Source organism: Lissotriton helveticus, chromosome 3_2, assembly GCF_964261635.1.
Source record: "Lissotriton helveticus chromosome 3_2, aLisHel1.1, whole genome shotgun sequence".
In the NCBI taxonomy this organism is placed as follows: Eukaryota; Metazoa; Chordata; class Amphibia; order Caudata; family Salamandridae; genus Lissotriton; species Lissotriton helveticus.
Genome location: NC_136062.1, coordinates 106,296,830 through 106,314,024, shown reverse-complemented (window position 1 = coordinate 106,314,024; position 17,195 = coordinate 106,296,830).

The following is a 17,195-nucleotide window of genomic DNA, read 5'->3' as shown; positions in this document are numbered from 1 at the left end:
TTCGACAGGACAGACGCGACACTCTACGTCCCAGGGCCAAGCCTCAGGCAAAAACAAAAACCTCAACCACAAGCGTAGAGAGCGACGGAAAGCCAACGCAAGACGCCAAATCAAAATGGAAACAAGCATTGGAAATGCAATAGGTCTCGCACCATTAGAGTTAGTGCTTTTAGAATTGTTTATGGGTTTTTTTTGTAAATGTTTAGCATTTTTGTTTCCTGTAGCCAATGCTAAAGTATTACAAATAAAAAAAGCCATAAACATTTCTAAAAGCTCTAACTGAAATGGTCTGAGAACTATTGCACTGTGTGAGGGTGAGGGTGAGTGTGAGTGAGGGTGAGTGAGGGTGAGGGTGAGTGTGAGTGAGGGTGAGTGAGGGTGAGGGGGTGAGGGTGAGTGAGGGTGAGTGAGGGTGAGTGAGGGTGAGTGAGGGTGAGTGAGGGTGAGTGAGGGTGAGTGAGGGTGAGGGGTTGAGGGTGAGGTGTTGAGGGTGAGTGAGGGTGAGTGAGGTGTTGAGGGTGAGTGAGGGTGAGGGTGAGTGAGGGGTTTTGGGTGAGTGAGGGTGAGGGGGAGTAGTTGAGGCTGAGTGAGAGTGAGGGTGAGTGAGGGGTTGAGGGTGAGGGGTTGAGGGTGAGTGAGTGAGGGTGAGGGGTTGAGGGTGAGTGAGGGTGAGGGTGAGTGAGGGTGAGGGGTTGAGGGTGAGTGAGGATGAGTGAGAGTGAGGGTGAGTGAGGGGTTGAGGGTGAGGGGTTGAGGGTGAGTGAGGGGTTGAGGGTGAGTGAGGGTGAGTGAGTGAGAGTGAGGGGTTGAGGGTGAGTGAGTGAGGGTGAGGGGTTGAGGGTGGGTGAGGGTTTGAGGGTGAGGGGTTGAGGGTGAGTGAGTGAGGGTGAGGTGTTGAGGGTGAGGGGTTGGCGATTCTAAGGTGGCCCCTTACTGCAAAACTGGTTGCGGAAATCCTGGTGCATGAGCTGGACTGCTGCTGGGGCGCATTGGTGCTGTTACAAGGGTGTAAGTGCAGCAAAATCACCCGATTGAGCGCTGGGCGCTGCGCATCTAAAATGACGGCAGCGCACTGAGGGGGAGACTTCCACCGGCTGCGGCAACGGGAGATGTGCACTCTGTTTGTGAGCGGCTGGGAGGCGATTCGGCGTGCAGACTCACAGCGGAAAACTGCGGAGGCGGCAGTCCTGGGGGAGAAGTCTGGAGGGCGAGATCGCCTTAACCTTCCTGTGGTGCACTACGCTCCCAAGATGGCAGTTATGGGATGCGGGCGGAGGCCTGATGCCGACGAAGGTGAGAGGCAGACCGAGGCGGTGAGGCGAGGAGGTGCTGAATGCTGGAGTTTCTTTGTAGCTCGGGACCTGGTTCAAGCAGCTGTAGGGACCACCAGCAACCAGGTTTGATGTCCTTGCGTGGCAGGCCGCGTTGTTTGGGGGAGCACGTTTGGGTGAGGTGGCGAGCCTGCGAGTATATTGAAGTTACAGTAGGAGAACGGGTGCGTTTGCCTGTGCTGGATTTTATTCATGCAGTCAGGATTAGCACGGTCGGGCAACTCATGTGTGGGATAAGAGAAGGGCGATCCAGCACCGGGCTAAGGGGGAGCGTGGCAATTACAGCACCGGGCTAACGAGGACAGATCCAGCACCGGGCTATGGCAGAGGAGATCCTCCGGACCGGGCGGGGTAAAGAAAAGGGGAGCCAGCAAGAGGATAAATAAACGGAGACCTCGCAAAACCGAGTTAAAAAGGGGAGAACGATATATCAAGCACTGGAGGTAAAAAGGGGGAAACATCGCGAAGGTTAAAAGGGTAAGATTTAGTAAAAGCGGTGCAAGTTTGAGTAAGAATAGATCATCCAGGGCAGCTAAAGGAAACAAGACGGAGGGAAGAGAGGGGAGGGGGGAGGAGAAATGCGTCTCGGCCGGAGCAGGGGGCGGAGCAGGGAGAGCGGGCTTTGGAATGTAATTGACACGGCCGGCCGGTCGTGAAACTGAAAGCATGGCCGGCCGGCCGTGAAAGCCTTTGATGCGGCAGGGGAAATGCGAGACGGCGGGAAGGGGAGGGGGCGGAGCGGGTAAACAAAGACGGACGTGCACGCGCTTTTAAGCTCAATGCGCATGCGCATTGAGCTTAAAAGTCACGGGCACTGCAAGGAATCGCCACGATTCCTTGCAGTGTGGATAAAGAGTGGATAAGTCCCAATACTCTCGCTTGCTCGATGCGCATGCGCATCGACAGGCGAGACCTAAAAACAAAACAACAAGAAACGGAACAACAAGAAGTAATGGGTGTTGTATCAGCTCGTGACTGTGGTCTCTCAGTTTTAAATCTCACCCCTACAAAACTTTCAAGTTCGGATCTGCGCATCTTGTCAATGGGCCTTTCATTTTGCCCACCAAATGATTTCAATTATGCTAAAACACGCATAGATCTGTTCAAATATACACGCAAGTTGAAACTAAGGAAACATTTTTCTGGCAGTAAACTGCGTAAGGGTCAGGAGAGACCAACTCATGTCGCTACAGGAAAAGGTCTTGTAGTCAACGATGCACCCCTTTTGGAAGATTTGGAGGCATTGAGATTTGAACAATCGATCTCACAAAGTACACAAGATTTGCCCATCACTAATTATAAATGTCGATCTAATTTCAAACCACGGTCTACTTTTACACCTTTGATGACCTTTGACAATATCGACATTTTTCACGAAGCCGTCACCCAGGAGATCAAAGATCTCTATGTCAAGACACTTGCAACCAACAAGCATAAGAATAGACAGAATCAAATGTATTCTGACCTTGTGAGGAGAATCCAGAAAGATGGAAATATGATTGTTCGCCAATCTGATAAGGGCGGGAATGTGGTGTTGTGGCCAAGAAGTTTGTATTTGGAGGAAGCCCTCAAGCAACTAAATGACAACAACTGCTACAAACATTGTGACATGGGAGTGGTCAGGAAAGCTCAATCTGAGTTTTATTCTATGCTAATGGGCTGGCGATCATCAGGTCTCATTAGCATGGACGAGTTAAAATTCTTGAAAAATGACCACCCTGTCACCCCAGTCCTTTATCTCATCCCCAAAGTCCACAAAGACATTGTTAAGCCTCCGGGGAGACCCATTATATCAGCATGTGGGGGATTGTTGGAAAAAACTACAATCTATGTGGATTCCTTTCTCCAAGAATACGTCTGTGGGCTACCATCCTATATTCAGGACTCGAGTGACTTCTTAAGAAAAATCAAAGAGGTGGAATGGAGTCCTGAATACTTGTTGGTAACATTAGATGTTACATCTCTATATACCAGCATAGTCCATGTGGATGGGATACGGGCGGTACAATTCTATCTGGGGCAAAGACCATTGGAACTGGTAGAACACAACAAAATGATCATTTCTATGATTAGCTTCTGTCTCCATAATAATTACTTCATGTTCCTCAAACAATATTACCAACAAGTGAGAGGAGTTGCCATGGGGGCCTGTTTTTCTCCCAGCTATGCCTGTTTGCACATGGGCTATTGGGAGAGACAGGTCCTTTTTGGTGAATACCATGACATCTGTATGAAGAACATCATTCGATGGTACAGATACATCGATGATGTTTTCCTAATTTGGCATGGAACAGAGGCAGAAGTCGAGCAGTTCATTGACAAGTTAAACTGCAACAAGTATAATTTGTCTTTTACCTCAGAAGTGAGTCATAGTAAAGCACACTTTCTGGATGTTACTCTAGAAGTGAGTGAGGGTCAGTTAGAAACCACCTTGTACAGAAAACCCACTGCGGGTAATACAGTGTTGCATGCAAAGAGTCATCATCCTCCCCACTTGATAAGGAGCATCCCCTATGGGGAAATGCTCCGAATCAGGCGGGTATGCAGCACCACAAGCCAATGTAAACTGGTCCAAGAGGCCAGTAAGCAGCGGTTCCTTGCAAGGGGCTACAGCGTTAACATCATAGATGCTGCTATTAACAAGGCTAATGCTATGTCTAGAGAAACTGCCCTCATTCACAAGAAAACCCTAATAACCACTACTGATGTCAAGGAACAACCCACTAGATTGATCTGGACCTACAACAGGCAGCATGGGGCTTTGAGAAAGATCATTAATAAACACTGGGATCTTGTAAGATTTGATCCGGTGATTGGAGAACGTATGTCCAGGAAACCGGCTATTACTTATCGGAAGGCATTTTCTCTTCAGGACGCACTAGTAAAATCAAGTCCTGAAGTGGTTCTGCCTGATAATTGGATGTCAGGCAGCAAGGGTTTAAGAAAATGCTCAAACTGCAAAGCCTGTTTACATGGTGTGAGTAAAACTGAATACACCACGCCGTTCTCAGCCACGCCCCGCAAAATCTTGAAGCAACTGACCTGCAAAAGTGAGTACGTGGTATATGTGCTGGAGTGCCCGTGTGGACTGCGTTATGTTGGTAGTACCAAACTGCAGGTCCACAAGAGGGTGCTCCAGCACATTAGGGCGATTAACACAAATGATGCTGCGTACCCAGTTGCTAGGCACTTTAAGGAGTGCCATAATAACAACAGTGCACTCCTTAGGTACTATGCAATTGATGCAGTGGGTCCTCTCAGAAGAGGTGGTAATAGGGAGGGTCTCCTTAGAGCGTTGGAGACTAAGTACATCATTGAGTTGAATAGTAAATCCCCTTGGGGATTAAATTTCACTGCAGATCTTTACACATGTCTTTGAAATATCTTGACATAATCAACCAGTGATGCTGCTATTCCATCTATATAAGTCTTGATTTTGGGCTAGTGCTTTGTTGTGGTAATATCCCCTCTTATGTCTATAATGCACTTGTAGCATATAGGAATCTATGTATGAATAACAGGGGTTTTCACATGACCTATGCTTGTGGCCGGTTCTGGGAGCAAATAAGTGTATCTAATACATTATCATAGGTTGGGATCAGCCTATGTAATTCACTTCAATTGATTTTATGTCCACATATACATAATCACTTATGATGTATATGTTCTCACATTCACTGATTTGTTTGTTTTTTATTCGACACGAATAATTTGGACATTTGGCAAGTGTTTATTTAGGCATGTTTGTTCCGTTTATTTTGTGGAACGGTTGGTGCAAATTTTACATTTGTGTCACTGTATTTATACAGCAAATTTGTTATTGATTGGTTTATTAACAACCGTAATGTATGCATGGTGTCTCTTTTTCTGCTCTTGGTATTGTGTAAAATGAATTAACCGATTATATTGCAGTGCAATTCAGAGCAAATTGTTATGAGATCGCTATTACCATCTATTAAAGCAGCTTCAGTAACATACATTTCTACATGCCGAATTACAATGCACTAACTCACTTTAATGCACAAATGAAATTTATGTTGGATTATCCCGTGATTTAATGTACTAAAAGTCTGTCTTCCATATTATTTGTGAAGACTACATGGTGTCCAATCAAATGTGGTCGAATTTCAGCACTAGCACTTTAAATTTTGATCGAGCTCTCTGTGTGTCATGTGACCAAGGCCTTTCGGAGGCCGAAACGTTATGTTTGACGAAGGTGCCGATTAAAATCTTCTCACCTGAACTTTGGGTCTCGTGTTCCTTGCTGCAGCGGCGCCAGGGAGTTGTCGGTGGTGTCCTCCAGCTTTGAGCGTTTGTGGAATAGTTGCTCGAAACGCGTCGCCTGAGGGGTTGAATAAAATCTCCCTTACTGCAGCCTGGGGTCCGTGTCTTCTTTGTGCAAGGATTGAAGATTTGGTGTTTATATATATATATATATATATATATATATACATCAACGCTCCGTTGTCAGTCCCACTGCCAGTGCACTCTTTCAGGCGGGTGTGGTTACGGTCGTGACTAACCGTTTAAATTGAAGCTCGTTTTTCCTCCGAATTTCAAATAGAGAAAACACCGCACTCAAGGAGTGGGGGCTCACACAAGGCTTTTAATGGCAAACCAAGGAACAAACGTTTCGGCACAAAGCCTTCTTCTGTTGAACACCTGTGTAAAGTAAAAGCTAGATTTTAAATCAATTAGAAACAGACACACTATGCAGATTTGCGAATCTGTTTCACAATTGGCAATATTCCGATATTATATATTACAGTTAACTGGACAATGATTAGATAGATTGAGTTAACCCTAAACACATTCACATATACAAGATGTACCTGTGTCTTTTCTCAACTAAAAGGCACTGCACCAGTTCCCCTATTTGTAGTACACAAGTACTACTGTAGTGTATCTTTTACATTCTACAAAATGCAGTTTGGGAATGGGCTGTCCTTCCTTTCATATCACTGCATATCTGGCTAGATGCATTCTTACTGTGTAACAATATAAGAATAGAAATTGCAACATTTTCACTGCCTCTCTCTTACAAGTCCTTAAAATCCGACATCACTAGAAACCATGTCCTTGCAAATGCATGATTTCCCATGGGTTAGCACGCCTTTCTCGCCATAGTGCCCCGGCAGTGCACAACGTGGGCATACAGTCCCATTGCACTCCCCAAGCACTGTGCGTAAGGCGGGCCCTGGTGTTCTTCTGAGGAGTAGATGCCTCGTGATCGTTCAGGCAATACATGTTCCTGTGGATGGAAAAAGACAGACCTCAAGCACCTGTAATAGAGAGATTCTTTAATTGGTATCGTCAATAAAACGTGTTAAGCTCGCCGGATATGGCTGGGGACCGTTTTCTAATAAATTCGATTTCAGTATAAGAGTTAGATGATGTAATTAGGCTGCCTTTTAACTGCATCCCATCACGTAATTTGTTTATCAGCGACAAGTTGAACTAGGTGTAGGGACTTATTTCCATGTAGGATGAAGTACGCGTGAACTTTCGGCTTACTTGATGATAATATCAAGCCTGTAGACCTCCAAGCAATATAAACACTATTTATTTCGAATGCACTCCTATAACTAGTGCCTGGAGGCCGTTGGTAAATGCTTTCCGAAAAATTCCAAAGTAAACATCTGCAGCCTCGAATGAGATTATTCTGCCCTTAGCTATACAATATAATCTGAGTAAAAGGAAATGAAAGGTTTTCTATTTCTACACTAGGTTCATTTGTGAAAAGTCAAATCTACACTGACCTTTATCCATGTGTGCTTCTGCCTCATTTAATCATCAGCTCATCCACTTTCCTCGAGATGAAAATGTATTACTTTGACCAGGTCTAACCCTGAAATGAAAGACAAAAGCAATCTCTTTTGGCGGAAGGCTTTTGTTTTAATGTACTCGTTGTACTGGGTGCTTTTATTTTTCACTTTAATCTCAAGGCTGTAGTCCTATGAAAAATAGACCTCGGCTATGTCAAGCAAGTAAAAAATGTGAAAGGGCCTGTCCCAAGCCATGAGCTATTATCCTAAATTATTGGTGAGGTTAAACTGGCAACCATGCCCTGAAATATACACGGGTTGGGCAAGGGTTAGCAACACTGTATAACGCACACAATGCAATGGGTGAGGAGGCTTACACTAGTAATGATATCAAAAGGGTCAGCACTGCCGAAAAGTCAGGTGGTAAGAAAAGGCAATTGCCTTCAACTTTCTGAGGATATTCATTAACCATTGGGGACTAGCTTCATCTTGACTAGCACAGAACAGCATTCCAACAGGTTGCAAGGTACTTCCAAGCTGCAATGCTAAAATGGTTTGACTACCAAACATATTTGTGTTGTATAAATCAAGTAAATATACCAATAAACACATGATCTTGGGATTCAGGTAACATGCAAAAAACGTGCCCAATTAACGAGACCACTTGTTATGAGGAAGGCATCGCCCACACCAATGGGCGCTTTACAAGATACCTGTTAACGGGTCTGGCAATTCTGGTCCCTAGGGATACAACAGTCAGGACAGTCTCTTTAGGTCCCATTCTGATTTTGAGCCCCAGGGTCCACTTTGGACTGTGGAATAAATAGGGGCATCAGATCTGACTTATCCAAATCCAAAGGTTTTCTCTATTCCTTGCTGTATTCTAAACCCATGCCACCTTCCAGGAATATTTGCTGCTTTGAGCAGCCAGAACCCATAGGGAAACCTGCATGAGCCTGTTGTTCCTGTATTACTTAGAATCAACAATGGGCTGATAACAACTGTTGCCAATCTTTAGAATTAGGAGTTCTTCTGCATTTGTGCCCCGGGAACCGGCAAACTGCAGGTTAATAACCTGACCCTTGATGAACAGTGCCCGATCTGGGTGCCAGCAGGAGTCAGGATTTCTTAAGCTTTCTTCTTACAGCTGTCAAGCAAAGTCATCTTCTTGAAAGGTGTTTTCTTCAAATGCCCAAGAGTGTTCTGAGTAGGTGATGGTGAGGTGTCAGTCGTATCTTTTTGCACTAGCCATTGATTGCAGACTTTCCACCACACAATTCTATTTTCTTGCAAATTAAACACCTTCCTTTGCACCTCTCTTAAATTACTCCAAAGATTCCCATTAGCCCTAAAATAAGGTGTCCAGGAGCAGGGTCATTAGCAGCCAAACGAGAATGTGTAGTGGGCCTAAGGAGAGGGCAGAAAGACTAACCAGTTCAGAACTGGCTTTCGCCCAGTCAGCTCAAAGTACACTTTTCTAAAGTTACTTTCCCACTAAAGTTGTACGAATGTACTTTCACCATCGAAATAGATTTTTGAAACTATTTCAAAATAACCTTTAAATATAGCTCTAGTATTTTCTCAAGAAGATATATGAAGCAATCCTTTTATTTATAGATAGTTCTGTTGGAATGCAGCTTTATCTACAAGGTGAAAATAGGTTTTGGACAATTATCCACTGTGAGGGCACACTATGCCAATGTTTACTATATATTTATTAAGCGATCAGCCATGTGGACTTACAAGTCAAACATTATGGGCGGCTTAACCTCTATATATAAAATACCTTTCCCTATATAATGAAGACACTTTGCATTGCTGTGAGTCACTAAAGCGCATTTACACAACAGCCAGGTCAGAGCTCTATGGTCCTTCCTAAAGTCACACTTGACCTATTTGTGTGTGCTGTATACACACACACTGCAGTCCACACATGCAATTTAACTTCCACACCATTGATGCATTACTTGCACCTATGTGCAATGACCTTACTGTAAAATTAAATACAGCATTTGGATACAACCAATTTTACAGGAGGGTTTAGGGACAGAACACATACTTGTGTGCACTCCATGAGGAACTACTTTGAAGTTATTCAATGATTTCCAGCCAATTTAGAGTTCTCTCAAGATAGACGTCCAGACTGTGGAGATATCTCTGGTTCAACCATCGAATCCGGAAAAGCTTAATATCAACACCTCTATCAATGTTGGCAGATCAGCTGTCTAATCTAGAGTCACTGATCTACCTCCTGTTTATGCAATTGTTAACTCAGTGAAAGCTCACTACATAATTGGTCAAATACTATTTTATCAGTGATTATGTAAAATGTAATGAACTGCAGTTTCCTGTCTGTGGATGTTTTGATCACTAAAATTAAATTGAAAAATGTTGACTATGACTTTCAGAGAGTATGTTCAAGACAGGAGTATTGATGTTTTCAACAAGCGATCCGACATTAGCCTAAACAATAAGGGGCTGATTTAAAAGCCTGTGCGCCACTGGTGCATCACTTTTTGTGTTGTACCGGTGGCACCTTTTACTGCTCCATATTTACAAGGACTGGAAAAGCCACCCTGCATGACTGTTCTCGCCCTTGTCATTGTGGCTCCTTTGCATGCAACACTTTGCGTGAAAGGGGGGTTCCATGGGTGTTGCTTTGGGTGTTCCCACGCAACACCCATGGACCCAGACACATTTCCAGATTTACGAGGAAACGTAAACCTGGAAATGCATCAAAGTGCTATGCCACATTGGGGGTGCCGTAGCGATGCGCAACGAGGAGAAATGTTTTCATTTCTCCTCGTTCTTTTCCTCTTTCAATGCGTTCTGCATTTTACAGCACGCATTGAAGGAGGAAAATGCCTGTAGTGATTGTTTTTGTGCAGAAAGGTGCCCCTTCCTGCACAAAAACAATCTTTCCATGAAGCAGGCATCCTTGCACCTTGCTCCATGGCATGGTGCAAGGGTGCCTGCTCTGACGCATGGCAACTGTTTGTAGGAATGCAACATATTATTGTAAATATGTTGCCTTCCTGTGCTTTGATAGTGCTGGAGCGTGGCGCAGTGAAAGGTCTTGCGTTGCCATGCTGCAGTACTTTCTTGTAAATCTGCCCCTAAATCCTGTTTCACAACACACACAGTGTGGGTGTGGACAATTCTTTCACATCAATATGCACAATGGCTATTTTTCTAATGTTTACTGGAGTATATGCAACAGCATATGATCACACTTCAGCGAACTAACCTCTTGAGGTCATGTTCTACTACTGCTCAGTGACTACACAGTAATGTAATGGCTTTTCTTATTGCAATTATATTTGTTGTTAAAATACGCACACACTTAAAACTAAAGCATTATCAACTTCAAAATTGAAGTAAAATGTTACAATGTGTATTTATTATTCCAGTCTGTCTCCCCGAAAATTGAAGAGTGATACCATTTCGCTTTCTAAGTGTCACGTAGATTCTGTGCAATTTGTTTTTCAAATGCCTACAAAGCTTTTCTATACACGCAGGCACTGAACTCGATTCGTGCTGGTTGTATTAGTAAAATAGCAAGGCGATAATCAAAAACATTGCTGGAAATATGACAATCAGCGTGCTTTAAATGTACTGGCATATCTCCCTACATATTATCTCACCATAAAATCACAAAATTAACACTATCAAAAACAAATGCACAGGCGCTCAGATGTTGCACGACTTCTAATGGAATGGTAAATTAATACAAACGAAGCCTATTTATTCTGTTTTTAAGCACTCATGCTGAAATAATGTAATTTGCTGATTTTTCCTTAATCCGCTGTGGCGAGTTTGCTTTACTCGATTAATATATTTGTTCAATGCGATGATACTAATTGCATCTTAAACAACAACTGGAGTCAATAATAAAGCAAGCATAACCGTTTTACAGCTGCTGATGGAATAGTGCCACTTGTTGAAGAATATGCTCAGATAGCAATCGGGAATTATATAATTGTCAAAATAAAAACGATGTGGTTGGATTTAAGCTTATAATGTCAAGTTAGTCTTGGTACATTTTGACATTTTTTGAATAATATATCCGCTTGACCAGCCTCCACAGTGAAATACACATTAATGATCCTCAACCTTACAAGTTGACTTATGTAGAATCTCTTCCCCACGTTACTAGTTGACCATGGAAAAGTTATTTTGAGAAACTTTTAGAAACGTCAAAAGTATCATAGATGAAGTTTCGTTTTGGACTTCGTTGGACTTGGCACTTTTTGCAGGGTCAACCCACAACGCTTTGCCTTCCACCTGTATTTTTCCTGACCTGTTGTTGGTGGTTTCATGACTCTGGACACTTTATCACTGCTGATCAGTGCCAAAGGGCATGTGCTTCTATGGTAAGATTGGTCTGCACCTGTTTGGCATATTTAATTTACCTGTCAGTTCCTTGTGCAGTCGTATCCCATATACCCAGGGCCAGTAAATTAAATGTTACTGGTGGGCTTGCAGCGCTGCTTGCGCTTCCCACCATAGTAGCCTTTCAAACCTGTCTCAGGTCCCTGCCACTGCAGAGCCTACTTGCGCATTTTACTGTCGCTGTAAAGTGGCATCTAAAGTAGTTGCCACGTCTGCCCCTTTTACTACATATCAGTCCCCCCTAAGGTAGGCCCCATCTGGCCTTATGGGCAGGGTGCAGTGTAGGTAAAAGGTAACACATGTGCCTTACCTGTGTGGCATGTCGTAGTAATGTGTCTTTGTGCCTGCCTGATGTGTATTGACCGGCTTATTCGGACTCACAGGAGAGAGGGGATGTGTATTCACTCAAATAAGTCCTGGGTGGGTTGAGGTGTGTCCGGCCCTGCAAGTGTGACTCAGCGCTAGGCTGAATAGACCTTCGCTGATTTTAGAGTAGCAGGAGGGGTGTCCCCTGGCACCTGAATAGGCCTCGTCTGCTTTGGAGTGGTGGGAGGAGTAGCACCTGCACCTGAATAGTTCTGTGCCTACCTTCCACAATGATAGCTCTACCCGCTGTGGTGTGTCAGGGGCCAAGGCTTACACTAACAATGAAGGTTGTTGTGTATTTGTAGAGTGCCCCCAGACTGGTTTGGACTGGGCTCAGAGCCCTGAGCCAGAGGAGAACAAAGGCATATTGACTATAAGTACTGGGCGCTGTGACCCCATATCTGCTGAACTGAAACTGCTTGAACTAAGACACTGCATGTTCTGCAGTGTGCTAGGAGGAACCCCACTTGGGACTGACCTGCTGCCTTCTAGGTGGCTGAAAGGACTGCTGAGTGACCCTGTGTGCTGGCTTGTCTGTGCCCCGCTCAGCCCTATGTGACCTTTGGACTTAGAACCGGGCGAGCGTGTTATTTTCACAATGAGTGCATAGTGAGGCTTTACTTCAAGAACCTGGGAGAAGCACCTTTCGGCTCTGCTCCCTAACCAGCACATGTTGAGTGCGCTGTTGTCACTGCTGAAGTAAGTTGTGTTTCTGGTGGCCTGTCCAGCACCGTGTGGGGTGCAACAATTAAAGTTCAGCAGGGGGGCTCTGCTGGAGTGGCCCCATACTGCTAGGACCTGATGGAGACTTTGCTCCGTATCTCGAAGCCGCCGTAAGTCAGGCAGGGGAAGCCTGGTTGTGGGCGGCGCACAATGAGGAGATCAAACTGGAGCCTTGCTGGCTTCCTGTGTAGGGAAGGAGAACCGGAGCCTCGCAGGCTCCATTCCTTACCCGCCCTCCTTCCCCCACGTGGTAGAGGGAGAGGCGGTCACCATTGGCATCATATCTCGGCAAGGAGTCTCCAGGGGTGAGGCAGCTGCAGGCTTGAGGCCTACAATGGAGCTACCCGACGAGACGGCAGTCACTGAGGAGAGATGGGAGCCTCCGAGAGGTAGGAATCCTCGCAGTTCCCGTGTGTCGCTGTCGACGGCGGCCCCCAGAACGTTTTTGTTTGGCTCCTTGGTGAGCGGGAGTCGCTGGTCTTACCTGAGAGAGGTTGTCACATACCTCATTGCCAGGTCTTTCTACCAAAATTCCCAAACCATTGGTTCTGCTCTGCAAACAGTTTTCACACCTCATCATAGTGCAACCACAGATAGGGAGGACAGCTGCAGCCAATCTAATGCTAAATAGCCAACTGTATTTTTAGGGTAGGCAAAGTCTAACTTTTCAAATTATTTTTCTTATATATTTATCGAAATTCATCTTTACCATTGAACTAGATTTGTAATAAATATTAAAAACCCTTTAGTTTTTCACATAGGATCAAGTACAGTAAAAATAGTTTCTGGCGGCTAGTCAATCTAGGAACGTGCCAACATGAATTTTGTACATGTTCTACTTTTAAATACTTGCCACTCAACCTAGAGCTGAGTTATTCAGTATTTAAAAATAGGCTTCCTCCCTGTCAAAAAGGGCTATACTGACAGGTTTGTCTTCAATTTTAAAAGGTGCAGCAGTCAGGCTACACATGTAAGCCTGAAGCCAAGATTTCCTTTTCATTCTAGTGGATGACACAATATGTGCTGCAGTCCACCAGTGACATTTAACTTTCTATGCCATTGGTCTATTGTCCGCACTATATACTATGGCCTTATTGGCCAGCTAGATAGGCCAATTAAGAGTTAGCCATATCTGTAATGTTTTCGGGCTCAGAGCTTTGTGTGTTTTGTTGCGGTAATGGGTAACATTTAAAATGGGCTTTACACAGTAATACGCAGCATTATAAATCAAATCTAAATGCACAGCAGGATGCGAGGAAATTAAAACATGCACATATTTTATAGTATATTAACAATATAGAGTAGGTTTACCAATATATATATATAACATGGACCGTGACCAAGACAGCGGACGCTGTCGAAACGCGTTGGTTGTTTTTTGTTTGACCCCCCAATGGATTTGTGAAATAAACACAGAAATTCAACTGAAACAAGCGATTGATTGCCGTTTTTGTCTGCGACTCCACCCATCCCCGGGACCGGGGAAACCTGTTGTGAATTGTTAGCGGTAGGCTCAACCGCAGGAGTAACGCGACCAAGGGAAAGCAGCGCCTAGCGAAGAGGAAGGGAGCCAAGCGGTGGATATATATATATATATATATTACCTACTGGCGGTCGCCAGTAGGTATATATAGTTAGGATTTTTTCTCTATGGGATTTTTGAAAATTCTATGTCTAATAACTTTGGCGTTTGTGGACGGAATTGGCTGAAATTTTCAGGAAAATGGAACATTTTGTTTCTGAGCAGCCCCCGAAAATTTGGGGGGGGTTCGTCAAGGGGGGCCGAGAAAAAAGGGTGGTCCCAAAACGCGTTTTTCCCATGTTAATTTCCATAGGGCGGTTGGACTCACTTTTAGCTCGAACGGCTGAATGGATTTGCACGAAACTTGGCAAAATTGTAGGGACTGGTAGCCCGATGTGCCTTTGCTAGGTCTCAATATATGTGCTCCAGTGGATTTTGAGAAATAGATAGATATATATCTGTGACAGCGCTCCGGGCAGCGCTCCGCTTCGCGTACTTTTCGCGTTACGGAGCTTTGCGAAGCGAAGCTGATTGGTTCTCCGGCATCTGTAAACATTCCAAACAGTCCGTAGCGGCCGCCATCTTGTCTCTCGGTAGGATCAAGAGACAAGAGGAGGCCAAAGCGAAGGGGTAAATGACCATAAGGGGGCATAGTCGATCCTCCCTGACCCCCTAGGTTTGATGTGGAGGTTTTAAAAGGGCCCCGCGGGGCAAAAAAAAAAAAAAAAATCGAACGGGTGAATGGATTTGCATGAAACTTGGCAAAATTGTAGGGACCGGTAGCCCGATGTGCCTTTGCTGGGTCTCAATATATGTGCTGCAGTGGATTTTGAGAAATTAACGTTCAAAAAAAGATATATATCTGTGACAGCGTCCCGGGTAGCGCTCCGTTTCGCGTACTTTTCGCGTTACGGAGCTTTGCGAAGCGAAGCTGATTGGCTCGCCGGTGTCTGTAAACATTCCAAACAGTACGGAGCGGCAGCCATCTTGTCTCTCGGTAGGATCGAGAGACAAGAGGAGGCCAAAGCGAAGGGGCAAATGACCATAAGGGGGCATAGTAGATCCTCCCTGACCCCATAGGTTTGATGTGGAGGCTTTAAAAGGGCTCCGCGGGGCAAAAAAAACCCAAAAAAATCGTTTTTTGGGTGGGGTGCGCCCGGTTAGCGTAACGGGAAGCGGACTGGGGAGCGTACTACAAGGAAACAAGAATGATTGACTTTTAACTTATTGTATGTTTATAGTCTTTTTTTTACTTTTTTTTCTGCTGAGTGACGTCTCGGCCTATCTCCACGGGATGCAGTCCCTACCATCTCGGCGTTTAAGCCCAGGGGGACCGGTAGTGTGGGAGAGATAACGTCTGTTAACGTTTGATTCGAAGGAAATCAGGAAGTGTTGAAAAACATTGTCTGCGCCATCTTGCCTTTTTTCAAATGTCACACTTTTGTCGTGCACGGCAGCCATTTTAGATGCCTTGACCAGACCCACTCTCTGCACGCTGTCGATCCTTAGCATGGCTCCCCACCCTCGCAAGCATCTCCCCCAGGCACTGGTCACCCCTGCTCTCTGTCTTATGCATGGGCAATAAACCTCCCCCCATCTGCGCTGCTCTTCCCTGAGAATCACACTCTGTGCCCGCCCGACACCTCCCTTTCGCCCTATTCACTACCGCACCCTCTGACACTCCTCTTCCTCTGTGTCCGATTGTCCAGGCCGGTCCCAGGCTATCAGGTAGCCCTGCAGATGTACTTTATGGCCCCAGCTGTAAAGAATCACCCCTCTTCAAAGGAGTTACAGTAGATCAAGGCCCCCACCCGATGAGATCCGTCACACCACACGCGTTCCTACTATCTGAAAACCATCCTGTATTGTGATTGGGGAGGGGACCGAGCCTGAAGCGGAAGATTCCAGGGATGCCTCTTTGTACATCAAAGTTTTTACAATTATGTGTCACATTAAAAATATATAGCACTCCAACAAAGTAGTAGGATTATAAAACTTTAATAACTTATAAATATAAACAACGCAACAAAAACAGTAAAAACATTTAAACATTTTTAGGAAAAAAGAAGGAACAATGGTCAGTAGCGGTCGGTTGTGCGAATAGTCCCAAGGCAGCACAACGTCCTGAGTTCTGGACGGCACCCAGGTGATGTTGCCTGGGTGCCGCACTGGTTTTGGGTATCCTACAATGCTGCTCCGAATAACGGCGTGGGGCGTCCCGGGGGGTGGCTCGTCAGTAGCGGTCTGTTGTGCGAATAGTCCCAGGCAGCAGAACGCGCTGAGATGTGGATGGCACCCAGGTGATGTCAAGTAAGTTGCCGCACTGGTTTTGGTATCCCACAATGCTGCTCCGAATAACGGCGTGGGGCGCCCCGGGGGGGGGGGGGGTGAGGCGGCGTGAACGGGCCTCCCCAGGTGGAGGCTCGTCTGCTGTAGTGGGGCGCCCCTTTACCGTTTCAGTTGCCATTCCGCCCGCTTTTGGTACACTGTGTCAAAATCCGCCATTCAGCTGAGTTGCGCCCACTCTTGCGGTGCAGCGATAGGCGGCTGCCACAGGACTCTCAAAATGGCGGCAGGCTCTTTCCTTTTTGGGCCTGGTCCCCTGAAATGGCCCTGGGACACCTTGGAAATCGGACGCTTGTCTGCTAGGTCTTGGACCCCATTCTCGAAAGCGTCCCCTCAGCCTTGAGGATTCTACAAAAGTCTTGGGGGCCCCCGACTCCTGCAGGCTTCCGGTGGGGAGCGGCTGCCATGATTGCTCGCGGAATGACCACGACGGAGCCACGAGATGGTGGTGCTCTCATGCTGACGCCAGCTTCAGTCTGAAACATCCAGAAACAAGGTGGGGCTTTCATCGTTTGGGAAAAAAAAAGTTTTCATCCAATGAAAAGTGTTATTTTTAGGTCATATGATCAAGCCTTCCATCATTAGGAAACCAAAAGTAAAATGAACCAATGAAAAGTTTTATAAACAAGTCACATGACCTGTTATGCGGCATAGGGTATAAAAAGCGTAGAAAATCCGTTGGCACGTGAGGCGGCGTCAGTAGCGGACCGAAGTGCGAATAGGCCGAAGGCAGCACAACGCGCCAAGATC